Here is a 23,231-nt window from a genome sequence, read left to right on the forward strand (position 1 = left end):
GAAGCATCAGCGCACAAGAGGCCCTTCCGCCTGCCCATTCAGCAGCGGAAGCGCCCACATTATGTGCAATCTCTCTCTTGCTCTCCTTTTCTCACTCAATTAAATTCAGAATTTTTTATCTCTTCCTAGAGATGATAAAAAATTCTTTAAAAATTCTCAAAAATCATTCTCGGTCTAAGCTTCCTACGAAAAATTTTTCACACCTGGTAAAATTCATATCATTTTTAATAGTTGAACATAAATCTGCTTAATCACTAAAAACATTACAAAAGAGGTTTATACAAATCTTGAACTTGAATACTAATTGAAATTCATCCTAACTAGTTACCTAGCTCCCTGAGGGATCGACCCTTACTAAAATACTACTAGTAAGGAAATCAAATTGTTGATTGGTACTTAACTATCCTTACAAACCACCTAAATCAATTTTCAACCTCACCAATCACCCCTACGGTGACACCAGCTCCGATGCTGACACCAGCTCCCTCGGCGATGTCCACCGCTAGAGCTCTGAATGCCCCACGAGAGCCCATCTAGTGTTTTAAATGCAAGGGATTTGGGCATCGAAGGACCGACTGCCCAACCCTCGTCATGGATATACATGGGAACCCAGTGGAAGAGCAGCCCCGAAGATGACCTCGAAGGGGATGAGTACCTGGCTGAGTGTCCCGATGGCGAGGACTTGGATGACCCACTTGGATACATCCAAATCACGCCGATTATCCCATCCTCAACGCATCGCGGCACCATTATAGAGGCCACCGGAATGAGGGGAACCAATGAGGCCGCCCGATCAGCCCCCACACCTACTACTGCCACGCCAACAACCCGACCCATTGACGTTGCTCAGCCACGTCCATCTTCTACACGTACGTCAAGATTGGCGGGCATACGTATAAGTTGATGGTCAACAGCGGTAGCTGTATCTATGGCATTTCTGAGGATACAGCCACGCGACTTGGGCTCCCATCGATCCCACATCCAACCCCGTACAATGTATCATGAATCGACGCGTCAACGATCCCGGTGAAGATGTAGTGTTATGTACCATTGAAGATGAGTACGTACGACGAGAAGGTGTTGTGCAACGTACTACTGATGAAGATCGGTAGTATTATACTTGGTCAGCCATGGCTGTATGACCATGACGTACAGTTGGCAGGAAGAGCAAACACTTGCTCTTTCATCTATGGTGGTCGATGACTTATTTGGTACCCGTCAGTACGACTACCATCATTGCCCACTCAGTCTTCGACAACTCCATCCCGCACTACACCTCCCGCCATTGTCACCAATGGCTGCATCTTCCGTCAAGAGCTGGAGTAGGACCAAGAGCTCACTCCCGTGTGTTACAAGTGACCTTGTCTGACGGAGCCACCGATTCGGGTCATGATAACTCAACGCCGGAGGTCACCCAACTCCTTGAGGAGTATGCGAATGTGTTCCTCGTGGAGCTGTCGAATGAGCTCCCTCCTTTACGCCACATCCAACACGCCATCGATTTGGTCCCGGGAGCGACTGACGTAGGACAGCTACAGAATGGACGACTAAGGAATGGACGACTGGGTTACGGAACAGAATACAGGTAGATGGATTAGGGATGGATCGGGTACTGGAGGGATAGAACAGCCACAAAAATCACACGGTTGAATTCGGACTTTAAAATCGATGAAAATCTGGTGGTGCAGCTCCGACCCTTATCGAGGGCAGGAGTACTGTCTTCCCCAACCGTGAGGATGCCTATACAAGTCTAATTCGCATCGCGAAGAAACACTCGAGCAAGAGAGAGAAGTGGAAATTCAAACCAAGTCTAATTCTGACTGTAGTGGAAACTTCTCGAGAAAACATTGAGCGGGGAACACTTCGACACCAAAGAGTTCAGGTGTACCTCCGCACCGTGGTGCGTGAAGAGGATGCGGGAAATTCTGATCGTGACGAGGCTGGGCGAGTCCAGGCATTGAGAGGCCCACTGGAAAACATGATGGCGAGGACGCCAATGCATCAGCCCGGGACACGTCACCGCAGGCAGTCGGGGTCAACACAGACGTTACGGATCCAAAGATGAAGTCAACAGAAGTCAACCCACCTCGGTCAACAGGAGTCAACGAAGAAGTCAACACGCCACAACCGTCGTCCGCCACGTCACCACCGCGCGACGTCTCCACGCGGCGTCATGACACGACGCCAAAGGCAGATCCACAACTGCCCTTTAGCGTGGCGTGATGCACGTTTTCCTTCATGCGTGTCTTATTTTCTAGTTATTTTCTCTTTCCTCCAAGGCCTATATAAGGTCATTTGTTTCAAGAACTCATTAGGCAATCATAATTCAAGAATTGAGTTTTCTTTCTAACTCTTCTTGGAGGATTGCCCTACCTCATCTTGCCCTAACCTTCCCGTGCGTCGCTGCCGTCGTCACCGTCGCCGCCGCCGCCGCCGCCCGCCGCCGCCGTCGTCATCACCGCCCGCGGCAGCGCGCCGCGGTCACACGCCGCGACCGCGACGCATCGCGCGTACATCTCGCGCCGCCGTGCGCCGCGACGCGCGCCGCGCGGCGCTGGCGCGCCGTCGGCGGCGCCTCAAGCGTAGCGATCGCGCTTCGGGTGCGCTCCGCGCCGCACTCCGCGCCTCCGCCAGCGCTGCTCCGTGCTGCTCCGCGTGCTCGCGCACTTCGCGCGCCGCGCTGGGAGTTCGTCGCGCCCGACCAGCGTCCCGCTTCCTAACGTCAACCAGGGCCGGACAACGCCCGGAGCGCCCGTTCCAGTATCACGCCGCCTTCGTCGCCACGAGCAGAATTACCTGCAGCCTCTACACGCACTACGGTGCTGAGGTATACCTGAACCCTGTGGTGTCGACGTGTTCTCCGCTCAGTATTTTCTCGGGAAGTTTCCACCGCCGTCAGAATTAGACTTGGATTTCCTCTTCTTCTCTCCTTTTCTCGAGTGTTCCTTCGCGACGTGAATTCGAGGTATTGATTTCGGTGCTTAGGCATCGTCGCGGTGGGGGAAGACAGTACTCCCGCCCTCGATAAGGGTCGGAGCTGCACCACCAGATTTCATCGGTTTTAAGTCCGAGAATCGACCGTGATTTCTGTGGATTGTTTTATCCCTTACCCATTCCTACCCATAGCCTCGTCATCCGCCCTAAATCGTCCATCCCATAGTCGTCCTACGTCAAAACAAGATCTAGACGTTCCAGGCCTTGAATGGCCCTCGCCGTGAGTAGTTGTCGTTGTCGATGAGTCAGGCGTAGGCGAATACCCGTGCGCGCGAAGCGCACGTAAAGTGCGCGGAGCGCACGGAGCGCCGCAGCGCCGGGCGCGTGGAGTGCGCAGACAGCGCGCAGAGCGCCGGCGCGCGCGTGGAGTGCGCAGACGGCGCACAGCGCACTTTACGCGCGCTTCGCGCGCACGGCTCAAAGCATCCGACAGCATCCGGACTAGGGCAGCCTGAGCGCGGCCTTGGGCAGCCCTGTTTGGGTGGCCTGGGCTGCTCGTGGGCAGCCCTGGCAGGGACGGCCCAGAGCGTGGCCTGGGCGGCCGAACTGGGGTGGCCTGAGCACGGCCTTGGGCGGCCCTATTTGGGCAGCCTTGGGCTACTCGTGGGCGGCCCTGGCAGGGGCTGCCTGGGCGGCCTTGGGCGGCCCTAGCTGGGGCGGCCCGGGCGGCCTAGGTCGGCCGTGGCAGGGGCGACCTTAGGCGTGGCCTGGGCAGGCCTGGCTGGGGCGGCCTGGGCAGCCTTGGGCGGCCCTGGTAAGGGCGGCCCTAGGCGGCTTTGGCCGGCCCTGGCTGGGGCGGCCTAGGCGACCTTGGGGCACCTCGGGCTGGGGCAGCCGGGGCGGTCCTGGGCGGCCCTGACTAGGGCAGCCTGGGCGGCCTTGGGGGTGGCAGGTCTGAGAGAAAGACAGGGAGGGGGAGAGAGAGATGGAAACGAGGAAGAGGTGGCCGGCAATGAACACTACAGCGGTGATGGCGGCGGTGACGATGGCAACGGCGGCGACGGCGGCAACGGCGGCGATGGCGGCAGCGACGGCGACGGCGGCGACGGCTAGGGTTTGAGGGTAGAGGGAGGCTGGGCAATCCTCCAAGAAGAGTTTAACTGAAAACTCAATTCTTGAAATAAGACTGCCTGATGTTTCTTGAGAATAATGGCCTATATATAGGCCTCAGAGGAAAGAAAAAATGACAAGAAATTCGAGACGAGAAATTAAAGACGTGCGTCATGTCTGGCGTCGTGTCATGACGCGCGTAAGAACGTGCGCGGGTGGAGACGTGCTTGTTGACGATTGCGGCATGTTGACTTTGGTGTTGACTTCGGTTGACCATGGCAGGTTGACTTCGGTTGACTTTGTCGTTGGGTCCATAGCAGGCGTGTTGACTCCGGTTGACCATGGCGACGCGTTCGGCGGTGATGTGTTGGCGTCCTCGCCATCAGCGACCCTTCCCAACCTCCAACACTATCGGATGGACCCGGTTAAGTATGAGGAGTTATATAGTCAGGTGAAGGACTTGTTGGCCAAAGGCTTAATACGGGAAAGCCTTAGCCCATGCGCAGTACCGGTATTACTGGCACCTAAGAAGGATGGCACTTGGAGGATGTGTTGTGATTCACGAGCCATCAACAAGATTACGGTGAAATACCATTTTCCAATCCCTTGAGTTCAAGACCTGTTCGACGAGATAGTCGGTGCATCTATCTTCTCCAAGATAGACTTACAGAGCGGCTACCATCAAGTATGAATCAGGCCAGGAGACGAATGGAAGACGGCCTTCAAAATAAAATATGGCCTTTTTGAGTGGAATGTGATGCCATTTGGATTGTCGAATGCCCCTAGTACCTTTCAACGTTTGATGAATGAGGTACTTAGGCTTTTTATTGGCAGGTTTGTCATCGTATATTTCGACGACATCTTGGTATCTAGCAAGACTCGAGAGGAGCATGCCCAACACTTACGACACGTGTGCACGGCTTTACGCCGCAGCTTTACAGGACTCGCAACCTTCTATCGGAGGTTTATCCCAAGGTTTAGCGGAGTCACGGCTCCCATCACCAACATACTGAAGGGTGAAAAGTTTGAATAGACTCCCTCCGCTGACCAGGCCTTCGAGCTCCTCAAGAAGCTCATGACCGAGGCTTCGATACTTAAGTTACCGGATTTTAACAAAGTGTTCAAAGTTGCATGTGACGCCTTAGGAGTCAGAATTGGAGAAGTTCTCAGCCAGGAAGGGCACCCAATTGAGTACTTCAGCGAGAAGTTCAATGATACTCGTCAGAGATATGACAACTACGACCGAGAGTTCTACACTCTCGTACAATCACTCTGCCATTGGCGCCACCACCTACTCCCCAAGGAGCTCGTGCTGTATTCGGATCACGGCGCCCTACGTCACTTACAAGACTAGAGAAAGGTTAGTGATCGACATGCTCGGTGGATCACCTATCTCCAGGACTTCACATTTTTTATCCGCCACAAGAAGGGGAAGGACAACGTCGTCGCTGACGCCTTGAGCCGATGGCCACTAGTGCTCAACTTGATGAAGACCCAAGTCCTTGGGTTTGAGCGGATTCGCGACGACTATGCCGAGTGTCCAGACTTCTCTAAAGTCTATTCGTCCCTCACGGACCCGGCTATCCCAAGGTCAAAGGATTTCTTCATCGACGATGGCCACCTATTGTACGATAAGAGACTGTGCATCCCTCGGACCTCGATCTGAGACTTCTTCATATATGAGACACACGCCGGTGGGTTTAGTGGCCACTTCGGGGTCAACAAGACCATCCATTCTCTGGAGCAACACTACCACTGGTCGTCCTTAAAAAGGGACGTTGGGAGATTTATCTCACAGTGCCTCACGTGTTCGCGCGCCAAATTCATGAAACAGAACACGGGGTTGTACACTCCCCTACCTGTCCCGGAGAGACCTTGGGAGGATATCATCCTCGACTTTGTTTTTGGGTTGCCCACAACCGCGCGCCACCACGATTCGATTATGGCTGTGGTAGATGGGTTTTCAAAAATGGCACACTTCATTCCATGTTCCAAGACAGCCGACGCCTCCAGAATCGCACGACTCTTCTTCGACCACATCATCAAGCTCCATGGCTTGCCAAAGACCATCATCTCGGATCAAGACGTCAAATTCACTAGCTAATTTTGGAAGACGTTGTGGGTCCTCATGGGCACACAACTCAAGTTTTTGTCAGCCTACCATCCCCAAACGGATGGCCAGACCGAGGTTGTTAGTCGCAGCCTGAGCAATTTACTGAGATCTATTGTTGGTGATAACGCTGCCACGTGGGATCAAATACTCCCCCGAGCGGAATTCGCTTTCAACTATTCGGTGAATCGCACCACAGGGAAAGCTCCATTCGAAATCATCTACAGTCAACTTCCACGACAACCCCTTGACCTCATGCCATTAGATTCACAACATAGGGTCTCAGATAATGCATTAGAATTTGCGAATCAAATTAAGAGCACGCATGACATCATACATTCACACATTTCATCCATGAATGAGCAATATAAGGCGTCCGCTGATAAGGGTAGAAGGTCAATGTCATTCTCTGAGGGAGAATTAGTCTTGATTAGATTGAGGCCTGAGAGGTACTCTCTAGGGGTCGCTACGAAGCTCCATGCTCGTAGTGTCGGGCCTTTCCCGATAGCCCAGAAGATCAATGACAACGCCTACATTGTGAGCATCCCGCCAACTTGGGGGATTAGTTCAACGTTTAATGTCAGCGATCTAACCCGATACCTACCCTCGCCACCTATCACACAGCCTCATAGCCACTCGAGCCTTAGTAGTGAAGAGAGTGAGCGTACACCAATTTCCCCTCCATTCCCTACCCTTGTACGGCACGAAGGGATATAAACGGTACTGTAGGAGGTAATTCACACTGAGGGGGAGCGGGTATGTTGCACTTTTCTCGTCCACTGGCAGGGACGGCCTTCATCAGACGACACGTGGATTACTGAGGATGTCTTGCGACGACTCCGACTGGACCTGATCCAGCCACTCAAGGACGTTGTGGGTCTTCACTCACCCGGGTCAAGCTCCTCTCACCCTGGGAGGATGATGGAGGACCATCCAGCGGACACCAAGCCCGGACGTCTCCAACCATGACGAGCTGCCCGCGCCGATGCTCGCGACCCGGAGTTCAAGTACTCCGCGTAAAGCATCTTATCTTCCCTTTTATTTGTTTTGTCTTTTCGTTCTTGGATTTCATGGACTGGGCCAGTGTTGGGCCTTGTCCTTGTCCTGTTTCTTTATTTTCATTTTTATTTTCAATTGTAAGGAGAGGCCGAACCACGTCTCGCGACGGTTCGTCCTCCCCCACGTTCTCACTTGGCACCTATCCTCATTATATAATGGGATAGCATGCCCAAGTGGAGGTTTGAGTCATTTGTTGAAGAAATTTTCCAACTCTTGTCTCCACCATATCGTAGTTACCGTGTAGAGAGGGTTGGCTAGCCTCGCCCACGTCGAGATCACTCTGTGGCATCGTGTTTCAATGACCCGTCGATATCACTCTGGGTTGCTTAAAGATTCAAGAAGCCGTTCTTTTCTTGAAGCCAAGAAGCCCTCCGTCGAGATCACTAAGAAGGGTCTCAAGGATTCAAGAAAGCATCATCAAGGGAGAAGCGTCGTCAACCGTCACCGTCGAGATCACTCCGGGTACGCGTCGCCGTCGTTCCTCCCCAAGATTCCACCAACTGCCTCCAAGAACCAGCCCTCTGCAGACCAAGAACGCCCTCTCCTTGCAAATCTTGGGTTGTTAGGCCCCAAGAAACGTCCAAGAAACCTCTTCTTAGAGGCTACCGTCCCCGCCGCCGTCATCGTCCGTCGCCGCCATTGCCCTCCACCAAGATCCAGCCAAGATTCGCCCAGAACTCTCCAAGATCCCTCCAAGAAGATCAAGAAACGCCGCTCTATCACAATCTTCTTGGGTGGTTGTTTTTCTTGAAACCCCTTCTTGGAGGCTATTGTCCCCACCGCCGCCGTCGTCCGCCACCGCCATCGCCCTCCACCAAGATCTATCCAAGATTTGTCCAGCACTCTCCAAGAGCCCTCCAAGAAGATCAAGAAACGCCCCTCTATCACAGCCTTCTTGGGTAGTTATTTTCAAGAAACCTTCCACTCGGAGATCTTGCACCAGCTGCTACCGCCGCCGTCGTCCGCCGCGATCCTGCTGTCGACTCACCTTCGTCCACCAGTCAACTACGCTGCTTCCCACGCCGTGGACTATCATCAAATCAGGTACCTCTCCGCCTCCCATCCATTACCTGTCTTTAGTGTCGTCTTCCGCTATCTCTTCCTCTGCCCTGCTTTATTCCGATAATCATTATAGGATAGCCACCATCGTCGAGAGATAGGTTTCTTCTTTGTGGTTGAAGATTAATCGTTGATCCTTAGGCGTCGAACATCTTCGACCCGTCAAACGCCCCTCGCTCCTTAGACGTCTTAGTTGATCCAATGGGTCATTGGGAGTTTAATCCGGGTCAATATCTCATTTAGTGATTGGTATCGACTTCCATCCCTGTCCGTGTGGTCCGAATATTGCTCATTGAACGGGAACTCTCTCAACTCAACATTCATTCATTTAACTATGAAACCACTCATCGTCTTTTTTTCCTGTGACGTAATACGAGCCGATCAATCCCGGCCGTCGTCGTATTACATCAATTGGTATCGACTTCCATCCCTGTTCGTGTTGTCCGAATATTGCTCATTTAACGCGAACTCTCTCAACTCGACATTCATTCATTTAACTACGAAACCACTCATCGTCTTTTTTTTCCTGTGACGTAATACAAGCCGATCGATCCCGGCTGTCGCCGTATTACATCAACCGAGCTGCCGCGCTGATGCTCGCAACCCGGAGTTTAAGTACTCCTCGTAAGCATCTTATCTTCCTTTTATTTGTTTTATCTTTTCGTTATTCTCGTTCTTGGATTTTATGGACTGGGCCGGTGTTGGGCCTCGTCCTTGTCATCTTTTTTGCTTTCAATTGTAACCATTAAGAGAGGCCAAACCACGTCTTGCGACGGTTCATCCTCCCTACGTCCTCACTTGGCACCTATCCTCATTATATAAGGGGATAGCATGCCTAAGTGAAAGTTTGAGTCATTTGTTGAAGAAAAGTTCCAACTCTTGTCTCCACCATATCGTAGCTAGATTGTAGAGGGGATTGGCTATCCTCGCCCACATCGAGACCACTCCGTGGTTAGAGCCTCTGCCATCACGTCGAGATCACTCCGTGGCGACGTGTCTCAACGTTCCGTCGAGATTACTCCGAAATGCCTAAAGATTCAAGAACCCGACGACTCTTGAAGCCTGAAGCCCCTTTGTTGAGATTACTCCAAAGGTGATTGAGGATTCAAGAAGCGTCGCCGTCATTTTCCGTCCAGATTCCGCCACCGCCATGCCAGAGCTCTCAAAGAAGGTCAAGAACTCGCCGTCCCGAGAGATTTCTTGGGTGGTTAACTTTCAAGAAGGTCTCTTCTTGGAGGCCCCTGTGTCGCCACCACCGTCTCCGCCACCCTGATCACCTTGCACGCCCGCCCCTTCGACGTCTGCCGCCGGGTCGCTTCCGCTGTCCACCTCCACCGACTGCGCACGGTTCTCCGCCCGCGTGACCCTATTCCATCCACGCCCCCGCCCGACCCTATCCTCAGCACGCGCCGAGCACGCCCCCTGTTCGCCCACGCCCGGCGCACCACCCCGGCGCGTTCTCTCGCCCAGTCTGGGCGCCCCCCTGTTCGCCCACACCGGCGCACCACCCCAGCGCGCCCTCTCGCCCAGCCGTACGCGTCCCCAGGCACGGCCGCACACGTCTGCGCGCGCCCAAGGTTACCCTGCACCTGCCCTGCACCGCGATGTGCCGCGCCTACGCCGATGCCCTGATGGCGCAGCCCCGGTAGCGACCCCAGAAACATCTTTGGAGATGTCACCGTCGTCCCTGATGGCACCAGCCACAGCCCCGGATACGTCTTCGGAGACGTCACCGCCGCCTCAACAGCCGTTCGTGTCCAGCCCGCCCGCCAAGCCAAGGCGACGGTACCCACGCCCGGATTTAAAATATCCCCGATAACGGACACATCATCGTTTTCATGTTTTTTTTCGTTCATTGTCTTTTGGTTTTAATCCTCGTCATTCGTGTTTTCTCACGCGTCTTGATCATGTGTAAGGCGGGAGGTTCGCCCTTATAAGGATCTCCCCTTGATGTAATACAATCGGCCGGGATCGATCGGCTCGTATTACGCCACAAGAAGTTGGATGAGCGGATTCGGGAAATGCAATTCAATGAATGAGAAAAATACCGAATGAGCAGTAGAGGTGCCGACGGATAAAAGGCGTAAATCCACACCGGCCAGTGAAGAGAGAGTGATCCTAGAATCAAACTCCCAATGACCCGCGGGACCGACTAGATGACTAAGTGGTGAGGGGCGTTTGATGGCCCTGGAGTGTTCAGCGTCTAAGTCGAACGACTATCCTATCAACCACAAGAAATCCTACACTCAACGAAGGTGGGTATCCTATCCGTGAGATGTAGTGAAAATAAGGCAGAGGACGTGATAGCGGAAGACGAGACTGCAGAACGTAATAATACTGGTAAGATGGAGGGGAGACGAGAGGGTACCTGAATGTCGTTAGTCCACGGCGTAAGAACGTTCCCGAGTTGGCGACGGGGTGCCGACGGTGTCGTTGGAGGCGAGAGCTTGGACGAGGATGGTTCCCGGGGATGATGGCACCAAACGGCCAAGGTGCTAGGTGGGTACTTAGCGCTCACGATGAGAGAAGCGAGGGGCCGCGGCTAGTGTCGATGAGGAGAGTGCAGAGACGCCGTACGGGGTCAGCCGTAAGTCGCGCGGTGCGCACGCAGATAGGCTGGCGCGCAGCACGCTCTGGCGGGCAAACACCGCGCGCGTGGCGGGCGTGCGTGCGGCGCTCGCAGGCAGGCGGGGCGCTAGCGTTCGACAACAGACGCGCGTGGGGGGGCCGTGCGGCGGGGTCGGCCGCTGACGCGCGCTGTGGGCATGCGCGGAGAGAAGAGACGGCGGGGGCAGCGCGTGCGCGCGTGGAAGGCCACGAGCGGGGGCGCACAGCTGAAACTCACGCGCAGGCAAGGCCGGGTGGTCACGCCGTGCGGGCAGGCGAGCGGGCCCGCGAGTGCACGGCGTGGTGCGGGCGGCTGGCGTGCGCGCGCGGGGCGTGCGTGTGAGCCGGTGATCTGCAGGGCGTCCGCGGACGGGGGGGCTAGGAGGCGAGGCCGAAGAACGGCCGTGCGGGTGCGCGGCCAAGGGGCGCGGCTGCGGCTGCCGTCCCGTGGGCGGGCACCGGTGATCCGCCGGGGACTGCAGACGTCGGTGGAAGCGGCGGCGTCGATGGCGGGGATGACGGCAGCGTTTCTTGGGGGCGGGCGAAGTTTCTTGAAGGCGGACGGTGGAGTGGAGGTGGAGGGTGGCGCCCAAGAAGGAATTCTTGGGCTGTAACAACTCCAAGAAACCTTCAAGAAAAGGAATTCTGGGGTACCTTAGGCAGCCTTAGGTGGGATTCTCAGCGATCCCGTGGAAGGCGAATGTCGATGATGGACCGGCAGCCTTCAGACGCCCTCAGAGTGATCTCGACGATGAATTCTTCTGCTCCCGGTGGTGACGACTTCTTGGGTCTTGAAATCTTTCGTTCCGGAGTGATCTCAACGGAGCGGTTGGTCACGTTCCCACGGACTAATCTCGACGTGGGAAATGCAGGCTCTACGCCACGGAGTGATCTCGACGTGGGTGAGGCTAGCCAAACCTCCTACGCTACTTTCTACGATAAAGGAGACACAAGTTTGAAAACTCTTCAACAAATGACTCTGAAGAGTTCCTTGGGCATGCCATCCCCTTATATAGTGAGCATGGGTGCCAAGTGAACGTGGGGAGAGGACGAACCGTCGCGAGACGTGGTTCGACCTCTCCTTACAAATTTGAAATACAAATGAAATGAAAAGGGAAAGACGAAGGAGTGGATGAAGAATAGCACCTACCAGCGAGCCTCGGCGCCCCTCGCGCCCGCCCCACACGCTCCTCTGCCGTTCGCGTGCCCACGCGGCAGCGCGATCTCCCACGCCATGGTGCGCTGCCACGCTGCTAGCACGCGTCCGCACTGCCGGAAGCCGCCTACGTCTTCTGCTGGAGCTACCCGTTGAAGGAGCCGTGCTCCTGAGTTGTACCGACCTCCGGCGCCACCTCCCCTCTCTTGAAGGCTCCTTTGCCACCGCCTAAGCACCGCCAGCTGCACCACCAGCTTGCGAACTTTCCTCGACCGCTCCCCCACCCGCCGCTGAGGGCGCTGTCCTGCACCCTGCAGCCACTGACTGTCGCCATCCCGGTGTCGCCTGCAGCCTCCCCCAGCTACGCTGCTTACTAGGCGACCCTCACGCCGGCTCGACTTGGTTCACGCCAAGATGTCGCCGGCCACTGCCGGGTTGCACCCCGCGGAGCGCCCGGCTACTGCCAGGTTGCACTCGTGCGACGCGCCTGCCTGTACGCCGGAGGGCCTGCTACCGTGATCGCATCCCACCACATCCGCGCGTCCTGTACGTTCCCGCGCCCGACTTGCGTTTGTCCGTAGTGCCCACTGCCTATCTGCCTCGCGGCCTCCCACCGAACGTGCCCCACGCCCTTGAGGAATTGCCAGCCGCTCCCCCCTAACGGCGGAACCAACCTGTTGTGTGGCCTGCCCGCTGCACCCGGGCCGCCTCTGACGCCCATCCTCCCGGTGCCCCGAGCTGCCTTCCCACGCCACTCTTGTCCGCCGATCAACGCCCCTTGTGCTTCTGACCGTCCGCCGACATCATTCCTCCCTGCGCCGGTATTGTACTCAAAGTACTTCTTCCACGTGGTGACGATTCTCTCGTACGACGATGAGGTACGCCGTTCGCTCCCATCGCGCTTGGGCTAGACGTAGGTGAGCGAGACAGCGAGTGAAAAACTACGTCTTATTGAGCGTCCCACCTGGTCTGGTACGAGTCGGTTCGCCCGTCGCGAGTGGGCAACCCCCGGCGGGATACACCCCGTTCGGCACCGTAGCAACCTCGTCCATCTGGACGAGGATCAGAAGATCCACTTACCCGTCTCCGGGCAACTCGGTCGATCCCCTGGACGTCGGCTTCTCTCTGTTTGTCGGCAGCTGCACGTACGACACCCCCTGCCCGATCATTTCATCGTTGGACATCCTCGTAGGAGACCCATGGCCGACGAACCCCTCGAGTATTCGTCGCGCACCGGCGCGATCTCGACACCGAGTGTCTTCTCTCGGTAATGGCTGGACCTCGTCTCGGACGTTGTCCTGCATCAAATTGGTATCAGCGCCAAGTTGTGGTTGCTCACAGTGCGCCTCCGACGCCGCATACGCATCACTAGATGCATCCGCATCGCATCGCATTTCATTGTTTTCAAAACGCATCTAGGTTCCCCCTAGGGATGGCCATAGAGACGCGATCGAGCCGGAGAACTCAACGCGGAGGTTCTACCTCCCCGCGATGGTCAGAACGGTCGCCTGATGAGAGGGGACACGCCACTGCCCTCTCGGAGCATCTTCCCGCGACGCCGGTAGCCGGCCCGATACCGCCGCCTATCGAAGCCGCGCGGACTGCACCCACTGTTACGGGTGCCCCCCAGTCATCCGGACCGCGAGATCCCACTAGCCTATCTTGTGGGCTACGGCTCTCCCCGCGCGGCTCACCACCCCCTCGCGGCGAGTCCCCCCCTAGTGATTATGACGAAGAGATGGCCATACGCCGTCAACCGTATGGGAAGGCTCCTGTTGACGAGGACACGCCCTGGAGCACCGCTACTCGCGGACGAGAAGTACACCGCCAACTTCCACCCTAGGAGGACCAGCAGGACGACCACGAGGCGTACTTTCGCACCATGGCCGCCTGGATGGAGCGCATGGAGCGGATGCTCGAGCGCCCCTGATCTCCTGTACACGGACCCGGACCCGCGTTCCCCGCTCGAGGACTACGACACGACCCGCCGTGGGTCGACCGATACGTGCCACGACGGAGGGGCCCCTATGACGAATTTGAAGACGTGTACGAGGCGTACGACCGACGTTATGATGACGTCCCATACCCCAGACGTTTAGATCGAGACCCGTGGCGTGACCCGTATGACGCTCGCGCCAGGGATAGTGATGGGGGACAATCCTGGAGACATTTTGATGCCGGACGTCGTCAAGACGTCGTCCGGTCGTCACCGAGGGTACGAGCTCGGTATCAAATTGAGGACTAATCGGACTACGTCGACCGACGTCATCCGACGGATAATAAAGACTGGTGATAATGATGATGTGCAATGCGAAAGTCCCTACGTGTTGTACGTGCGTGCACCGACAAGCAGTAGATGTCGTTCCAGAGAATAGACGGGATCACTTTGAGTGAGGTCGGACGGACCTCCTGAACCTCGCCCGAGAGGGTCGAGGGCAAGTACGTCACCGAATGGGAAAACCCCGTTGTAGTGCTCACAAGCATCGGGAGGACCCGCCTCGTACCAGGCAAGTAAGACTCTCGTAGTATTTTCGTCGTTATCTCAACCTATCTCTCGCTCACCTATCTAACCCGAGCGCAGAAGAGGCGAACCGAAAGTGCACTGAAGAAAGTAAAGGATGTAAAGGAGGGCGAGTGAGGGGTACCGATGTCGCGCTAGCGACAAATATGCGTAATCGGAGATCCGTAGGAGTGCGGGAGTCCTGAGCGACGGGAAGATGCCGGCAAGAATAAGGACGCGGGAGTTGTCGTCATCGGTGGCAGCTCGGTCGTGACAGGTGGCGTGTTGTCGATGCGATGCAGACCGCCGGAGCCACGCACGCGATCACGTGGCCATGCGCGCTGAACGTCTACCAGCGTGGTAGAAACGCCCGCGGGTGGCGAGTGAATGGCAGCGGGATGGGATGTCGAGGGCGGATAGGCTGAGTTGAATGGCAGGGTTAGAAGGAGGAAAAGGGACGTGAGCGGGCAGCAGTCGCGGAGAAGGGGACGTGGGCGCAAAACTGCCCGGCGGCTATGGGTGATGCGCGACGGGGAAAAAAAAACATGCTGCGCGGTGCGGGCGAAGACGGGATGAGAGAGGGCGCGACGGTCGAACGCTGCGGCAGAGCGGCGGGAAGGGGAGTGGATGGCGGCAGGAGGTGCGGGGAGAGCGCGGGCGGCGACAGGGGTGGGGAGATAGAGTGGGCGGAGGCAGGAGGTGAATGGGCGCGGCCGTGGATGACCAGTGGTAGAGCGGGGGAAAAGGGAAAGGATGGCGGCAGGAGGTGCGGGGAGAGCGTGGGCGGGGACAGGGGAGTAGGGAGATGGTGCGGGTGACGGTAGGGGATGAAGGAGATGGCACGGGCGGCGGCGGGAGGTGAAAGGGCGCAGCCATGGACGAGCAGCGGTAGAGCGGGGGAAAAGGGAAAGGATGGCGGCAGGAGGTGCGGGGAGAGCGTGGGCGGCGACAGGGGAGTAGGGAGATGGTGCGGTAGGGGGTGAAGGAGACGGCGCGGGCGGCGGCAGAAACGGAGGAGACGGCGGAGGCGGCGGCAACAACCGCGGGCGGCGGCTGGGCAACGGACGGCGGCGGTCGGGCGGCAGGCGGCGGCTCCTCTTCCTCTTCTCTCTTCTTTCCCTTCTTCTCCTTCTTCCTCTCCTTCCTCTTCTTCTTCCTCCTCCTTCTTCTTCCTTCTTCTTCTTCTTCTTCTTCTTCTTCTTCCTTTCTTCTTACTGTTCTCACGATCGTGACTCTTCAAATTCTCATAACATCATAACTTAAAAATTCAAGAGTACTTTACTTGGGCGCCCACCCCCCCTTATATAATGGGTGAAGATGGGCCCCATTTGGACAACAAAAGGAAAATGAAATAAAAGGGGAAAATGGGCTTGTCAGGCCCATGGGAGGGGAAGACGTCCTCATATGGGCTCTTCCCCTCACTACACGACAACATGATAAGAGATAAGAAAGGAGAACAAAAGTAAAGATATGAAAAGATAAGGATAAGTGGAATGCTCCAATGGTGAGGTGGCGCGTGCGTCACGCCGAGTATTTGAACTCGGGGTCGCGCGTTGCTGTGGCGACTCGTCGTGTCGGCAAGACACGTGTCAGTAGCGGGCTCGGTGACGACGGTGGCTCCTCGCGTGCTGGCTCGATGATGTCCTGCGGTACCGCGCCATCACATTTCGACTGGACGACATCAGCCACGCCGAGTAGCTCGCGTCGATGCTCGCCACCCGGGGTTCAAGTACCCCGCGTAAGCATCTCTATGATGGAGGACCATCGTGCCGACGACGACTTGATGACAACGACGACATCAGCCGGACGACCGACGACGACTCGCCAGCAGCCACGTCGGACAGCTCGTGCCGACGTCCGCAACCCGGGGTTTAAGTACTCCGGGTAGGTTCGAACAATTTTTGTTTTTTCTATGTGTATTTTCTTTGCATTTCGAATTATGGATTGGGCCAGTATCGTAGGGCCCATCCTCGTCTTTATTTTCATTTTAAGATTGTGTTTTGATTTTGTAAGGAGAGGTCGAACCACGTCTCATGACGGTTCAACCTCTCCCCACGTCTCCTTGGCACCCCTCCTCCCTATATAAGGGGAGGGCATGCCCAAGGGACTACTTGGAAGTTTTTGAATTGAAATTGTTTCAAGAATCTTCCCCCTATCGTAGTCGTAGCGTAGGGGGTTTGGCTAGCCCCACCTCTTCGTCGAGACCACTCCGAGGAGTAGAGCCCACGTCCTGTCCGTCGAGATCACTCCGGGCGTGACGTGTTCAACCGTACCGTCGAGATCACTCCGGTACGTTGAAGATTTTCAAGAAGCTGTTGAAATCAAGAATCGAGAGAGCACCCATCGAGATCACTCTGGGCGTCCTCGAAGGTTCGCGACGACTACGGCGCCGCGCTGCATTCGGGAAATCATCTCCAACGAGGAGAACCACCCGCGACCCACCAAGAACTCACCACGCCAGGTTCTTGGCTCTACCCCTCCCCCCCCTTCTCCTTCATCCAGCCCATCTCGCCCACATTTCCTTGGACGCCACCCCTTCACCCTCGCTTCTTGATCATCTAACCCCATTTCTTGATCTTTCCCGCCGATTCTTGAACGCCACCCATTCTCATCCCCCATTTTCTTGAAATTCTTGATCGCCCAACCGCTTCCCCTACCCTTTCTTGATCGCCCTTTCCCCTTCCCCTGCCCTTCTTGATCGCCCAACCACCTCTTCTTGCCTTTCTTGATTGCCCTCCCCCTACCCTGCCTTTCTTCATCGCCCACCCTCCTTTCCCCTTCGTTTCTTGATTCCCAACCGCCTCCTCTTGCCTCTCTTGATCGCCCACCCTCTTTTCCCCATTGTTTCTTGATTCCCAACCGCCTCCTCTTGCCTTTCTTGATCGCCCACCCTCCTTTCCCCATCGTTTCTTGAATCTTCCTCTTCACCCTCATCGTTCTTGACCATTCCCCACCATCTTCCATCGTTCTTGACCATTCCCCACCATCTTCCATCGTTCTTGACCATAACCACCCCATTCTTGCATCACCCTTTGGCTTCCCCCCCCCTTTTCTTGATTCGACCGCCACTTCTCCCATTGCCGCCCGCCCGAACCCGATTCCCGACCACCGCATCATCCGCGTCGCTGGGACCCGCTCTGTGCCGCGACCCCACGCCGCGCCGTGGACCCATTTCGCGCCGCGACTCCGCGCCAGCGCGGACTCGCGCCCAGCCGTGATCCGACCGTGCGCCGCGAGTTCGCGCCCCGCCGCGGGTCCGCCAATCGCCACGGTTCTGCCGCACTCTGTGGCTCCACGCCGCGCCGAGGCTTCGCCCCGCGTCATCAACCCCCCTGCGCCGCCGTTCTGCCCTGTACCGTGGCTCTGCGCCACCGCCACTGCCAGTTGTGACCGGTGCCGCCCGTCACTGCGCCAAGCCACGTTGATCCTCTCCGGCATTCCGGCCTCGACAAGACGAATCCGTCCCGAACGCTATCTACGGCCGTCTTCGATACGCCGTGGACTACATATTTTAAGGTCAGCTCGTCTCCTCTCCCTCCTTAACCAGTATTATTACCTGTTCCAGTGCCGTCCTCCGCTATCGCATCCTCTGCCGCCACTCATCACTCGACGACGGATTAGGAACAAGCCACTGTTGTGGGAGCAGGACTTTCTTGAGGTAAACAGTCTGTCACTTGATTTTTAAATTCCGAACTTATCAGGGCCGTTAGACGCCCCTCTCGTCTAGACGTCTAGTGGTCTTGAGGGTCATTGGGAGTCTGACTTTCGGATCAATCTATTTGGTGATCGTCACCGTCCATCGCGTTATCTCCTTGTGTCTTAACTGCTCGATCATAAAATCTCATTGTGTTTGCATCATATCATCATTATTCCTGTGACGCGAAACGCGCCGCTCGATCCCGGCCGTCGGCATTTCGCATCACTCTATCTCACTTGTGTTTGTTTATGTTTTGTTTGTATTTCTGGATTTCATGGACTGGGCCGGTGTTGGGCCTCGTCCTCATCTTTTCCTATTATTTTTCAGTTGTATTTTCAAATTGTAAGGAGAGGCTGAACCACGTCTTGCGACGGTTCGTCCTCGCCCCCCGCGTTCACTTGGCACCTATCCTCACTATATAAGGGGATAGCATGCCCAAGGAACATTTGAGTCATTTGTTGAAAAAGAAATCCAACTTGTGTCTCCACTATCGTAGAGAGTAGAGAGTAGAGAGGTCTGGCTAGCCTCGCCCACGTCGAGATTACTCCGTGGTTAGAGCCCTCGTCGTCACGTCGAGATCACTCCGTGATTACGTGTCCAAGCGTTCTGTCGAGATTACTCCGGGACGAGTAAAGAATCCAAGAAGTCGTCGCCGTGTGGAGCTGAAGAAACCTTCGTCGAGATCACTCCGAGGGAGTCCAAGGCTGCAGGTTCAACGTCGACGATTGCCTTCCACGGGGTTACTCAAGATCCCACCAAGGTTCCCAAGAAAATCCCAAGAAACCATCTTCTTGAAGGTTTCTTGGGGGGTTTCAGCTCAAGAAATACCCCTCCTTGTGCTCAAGATCCGCTCTGCCGCCACCGCCTCCGCCCTTGTCGCCGTCCACCGCCGTCGGCCTCGGCTCCTGCCAGCGCCTGCTCCCGCACGCCGCCCGCGTCCGCACGCCGCCTGCGCCTGCGCGCCGCCAGCGCCCGTGCGCTGCCTTGCCCGCACGCGCTCGCGCTTGCGCCACCGCGCCGCCGCTGCACCCGCGCGCCATTCGCGCCGGCGCCGCCTGCGCCCACGCCCCAGCCCGCGCGCCTCCTTGCTCGCGTGCCATGCGCTCGCGCACTTCGCCAGCGCACTCGCGCGCCGCCCGCTTCGCCACCGGCCGTGCCTGCACGCCGTCGCTCCCGCACGCCGCCGAGCCTGCGCGCCGCCGCTAGTGCGCTCCAGTGCCCGTGCAACCCCGCGCCCGCGCGGTCCTCACACCCGCCCGCCTCTGCGCCCGAGCGCCTCGGCGCCCGCGCGCACCCGCGCCCCATTCGGCCTCGGTTCCGCCCATCCGGCTCTAACCGTCCACCGATCACGTCCATCGTCCAGCACCTCTCCAACCGTTGCTTTTCCTTACCATAGACACCGACTCAAACACGATGACGCTGTGGACTAACGATGAATCCGGTACTTACTCGTATCCCCTCCATCTTACCAGTATCATTACTTTCTACAGTCTCGTCATCCCCTATCACGTCCGCCCCATTACTGCACTCGTCGATAGGATAGCAACTTTCGTCGAGAGGTAGGATCTTTTTTGTGGTACGGGGTAATTACCGACTTAGACGAAGAACTCCACCCGGGCCGTCAAACGCCCCTCTCTTCTTAGTCGTCTAGTTGGTCAACAGGGTCATTGGGAGTTTGATGTCGGATCAATATCTTCCCCTTGATCGATGAGGGTCTTCTTCCCCATCCATGAACGACCGATTCATTGCTCATTCGACGTTTCAGCATCAGCATACTTTCATATCTTTCACGAACTTACTCATCGATTCCTGTGGTGTAATACGAGCTGACCGATCCCGGCAGGTCGTATTACATCAGATAGACCACCTCCGCGGAACGACTACGCCCGCGAGTACATGGTTGTCCGGCCCAAACGGACCACTTCGTGCGACGACGAGATCACGACCTAGACGCCGACCACCCGGCGCGCCGAGACGAACCCGTCCGGCCTCGCGATCGCCTGCAGGTAGCGGACATACCTGCACGCCGTGACAACCTCTACCGGCCACCACACCGCCAGTATGAGAGGGATGATAATGTCCCATGTCACCCACCCCGCGCGATGCCCGAGGGCCGCGCCCCTCGCGACGGTAGTCCCTGCCCTTGGGACGGCCGTGCCTGCGAGCTGACCCCACCTCGACGACGCGTTGACCCGCGTCCCGACGACTACCCAGTGCCCGATCGGCACTCAGATGACAAGGAGCGACAACGGGAGGAGCACCACGCCCACATCCAGAGGAGCGTATGTGCCGACGTCGTCGTCTTTGAGGGTTCACGGAAACCCAAGGAGTTCATCGACTGGGAGTCAAACATGAACTCCTACTTTCGGTGGTACCGCATGGATGACGACCTTTGCGTCGAATACGCGGAAACGAGGCTTGGTGGGCAAGCCAAGATATTCTGGGAGAACGGGCGCGTTGCCGCCGAGCGACGAGGACGACCCATCACATCCTAGGTCGACATGGCACAGAAGCTACGGAGCAAGTACGTTCCTCGACAGTACCAGATATCGTTGTTCCTCACCTGGCTCGACCTTAAGCAAGGTTGACTCTCCGTGACGGAGTATAACTGAGGCGTTCGAGGAATGCTGTATGCGTTGCCGATTCGTGGAGGACCCGCGAGTCATCATCGGACTATTCGCCCACGGGCTCCGACCAGCCCTGCGCAACAAGGTTCTCAAGTGCAACCCGGCTGTGGTGGACGAGGCGTATCACCTAGTCGAGCACATGGATCCTCCGAGTGACGAGGCGACACCACCTAGGGCAACCGCCGCACCCCGAGCCACACCGGTTCGACCCGTCCCCACGCGGACTACCCCGCCCACGATCATACGGGCTACTCCGACTACAGGGGTGGCAAGGAGCTGCCCCCGCCACTTCCGTGGGTTCTAACCCACCTGCTCGGGTCATCTCAAATGACACTCTGACCCGTAGCATCACCGTCAGCCAAACACACTTCATGTGCTTCAGGTGCCACGGGAGAGGGCACGGGACAAGTCAGTGCCCATCATCAGCACTGTTGATTGACATGGGAGACGTCGACCCCGGCTATATGGAGGACGTGGATGAGGCATTGGATGATCACTATCATGGAGTTGAGGAGTTTGCCATCGAGTACGAGGAACCCAACGGACAGATCGGGTACATCCAAATCACGGTTCCTCGCGCGACCCCGACACCGGCGCCACGCGTCACGGATCGCTCGCTAGCCAACATAGCCGTTGACCAGCCTAGTGCTAGCAGGACGCGACCACCACCTCGAGTCGCCCCTCCTGTTTGGACCGCTCCCGTGGCGCCCCGACCGGACCCTATGGCGGACTCTTCGCTCCGCACCTTGATCTTTTACACCTATGTCAAGATCAACGACAAGGTGTGTAAATTGATCGTTGACAGTGGGAGTTGCATCAATGCCATATCCGATACCATGGTTACCCGAATCGGGCTAACCCCGATACCCCATCCGACCCCCTACGACGTGTCGTGGATCGACGCTTCATCGCTACCAGTGAAGAGCCAGTGCCGTGTACCGTTGAAGGTGAGCGCCTACGACAAGAGCGTCCTCTGTGACGTACTACCCATGAAGGTGGGAAGCATCATCTTGGACCGTCCCTGGCTATATGACCACGACGTCACTCTAGCCGGAAGGACGAACACGTGTTCGTTCTTATACCAAGGACGACGGGTCACTTGGCACTCATTGGAAACTCAAACTATGATGGTAAAGTCAGAAGTATGTAAAAAGCGAGTAAGGAACAACAAAGAAATCATTAAACTCCCAGAAAGAAAAGCCCCGTTAAAAAGAGTTGTGATTAAAACAATCCAGAGAATGGGCTTGGCTATACAAGTTAAAGCTGCCTCCACCTTTGGTATTTTATCTTCGTCAGCATTGTAGCTTATCCTTATTGCAACTTCTCGGTGTTGCTGAGAAAAAGGGAAAACATAAATCAGAACATACCCACCCAAAATCAATATTGCTGCGAGATCATCAGAATTACTAAAATACTACGGTATTTATCATAATCGCAACTTTACGGCGTTGCTGAGAAAAAAGGAAACCAGAAATAAGAACATACCCATCCAAAAGCACTATTGCTGCGAGATCATCAGAATTACTAAAATACCTCGCAATTCATCATAATCGCAACTTCTCGGTGCTGCTGAGAAAGAGGGAAAACAGAAATAAGAACATACTTCAGTACTGCCGATCGTAATTCCTCCCATCCCAGAAGCGCCAGATGGAATGCAAGGGTAGGAAGGAGTAGAAGAGAGCAGCAGCGTTCATCTGATGATCGATGGCCCCCCCGACAATAATATTTGTTCATGGAATACGGTTGTTTATATGATGTCTTTAGCCTGATCGTAGCCCCCCTCCGCCTGAGACCAGCCGACGGGCTCGACGCGATTGGAACACGTACCCCAAGTACCAAAATAGAAACACCTGGACGGCTAAGATTGGTTGTCAAGAAGCGATTAACCTAACCTCCCTTAACACGGGTTAAGCGAACAAACAGAACGGCTAGTTTTTAACCGCAGACTCTTTTCAAAAAAAAAAACCCTCCTTGTTGTACTGTACAATATATATTTCCCTCTCTCTCTGTTTCTCTCTCTGTTTCTCTCTCTTATTCACGCTCTCTCTCTCTCTATATTTCATGCTTAATTACGAGCGCTCTCTCTATTTCTCTCTTAATCTCCATCTCTATTTCAACAATAATCACGCTCTCCCTCTGTATTTATCTCTTAATCAAGCTCACCCCCACTATGTGTCTCTTAATCATGCTCTCTCGTTCTTTCTCTATTTCTCCTTTAATCCATTTCTCCTTTAATCTCTCTCCCTCTCTCTATTACTCCTTTAATCTCTCTCACGCTCTCTCGTTCTTTCTCTATTTCTCCTTTAATCTCTCCCCCTCTCTCTCTCTCTCTCTCTCTCTCTCTCTCTCTCTCTCTCTCTCTCTCTCTCTCT

At 55.9% G+C, this 23,231-nt stretch overlaps 1 long non-coding RNA gene across 2 annotated transcripts; it reads right to left on the reverse strand.

The window, feature by feature from the left end:
- Positions 1 to 15,768: 15,768 nt before the first annotated feature.
- Positions 15,769 to 22,568, reverse strand: LOC144708664 (uncharacterized). Of its 2 annotated transcripts, XR_013582828.1 has the most exons (3): positions 22,463 to 22,568; positions 22,133 to 22,192; positions 15,769 to 16,179 (listed from the first exon to the last, which is right to left on the reverse strand). It is a non-coding gene; the product is annotated as an uncharacterized LOC144708664 (long non-coding RNA). The 2 variants fall into 2 exon arrangements; XR_013582829.1 differs by lacking the exon at positions 15,769 to 16,179 and having other exon boundaries at positions 22,005 to 22,192; positions 22,345 to 22,568.
- Between the last annotated feature and the right edge of the window lie 663 nt (positions 22,569 to 23,231).

This window comes from Wolffia australiana, chromosome 10 (genome assembly GCF_029677425.1).
Source record: "Wolffia australiana isolate 7733 chromosome 10, ASM2967742v1".
Taxonomy (NCBI): domain Eukaryota; kingdom Viridiplantae; phylum Streptophyta; class Magnoliopsida; order Alismatales; family Araceae; genus Wolffia; species Wolffia australiana.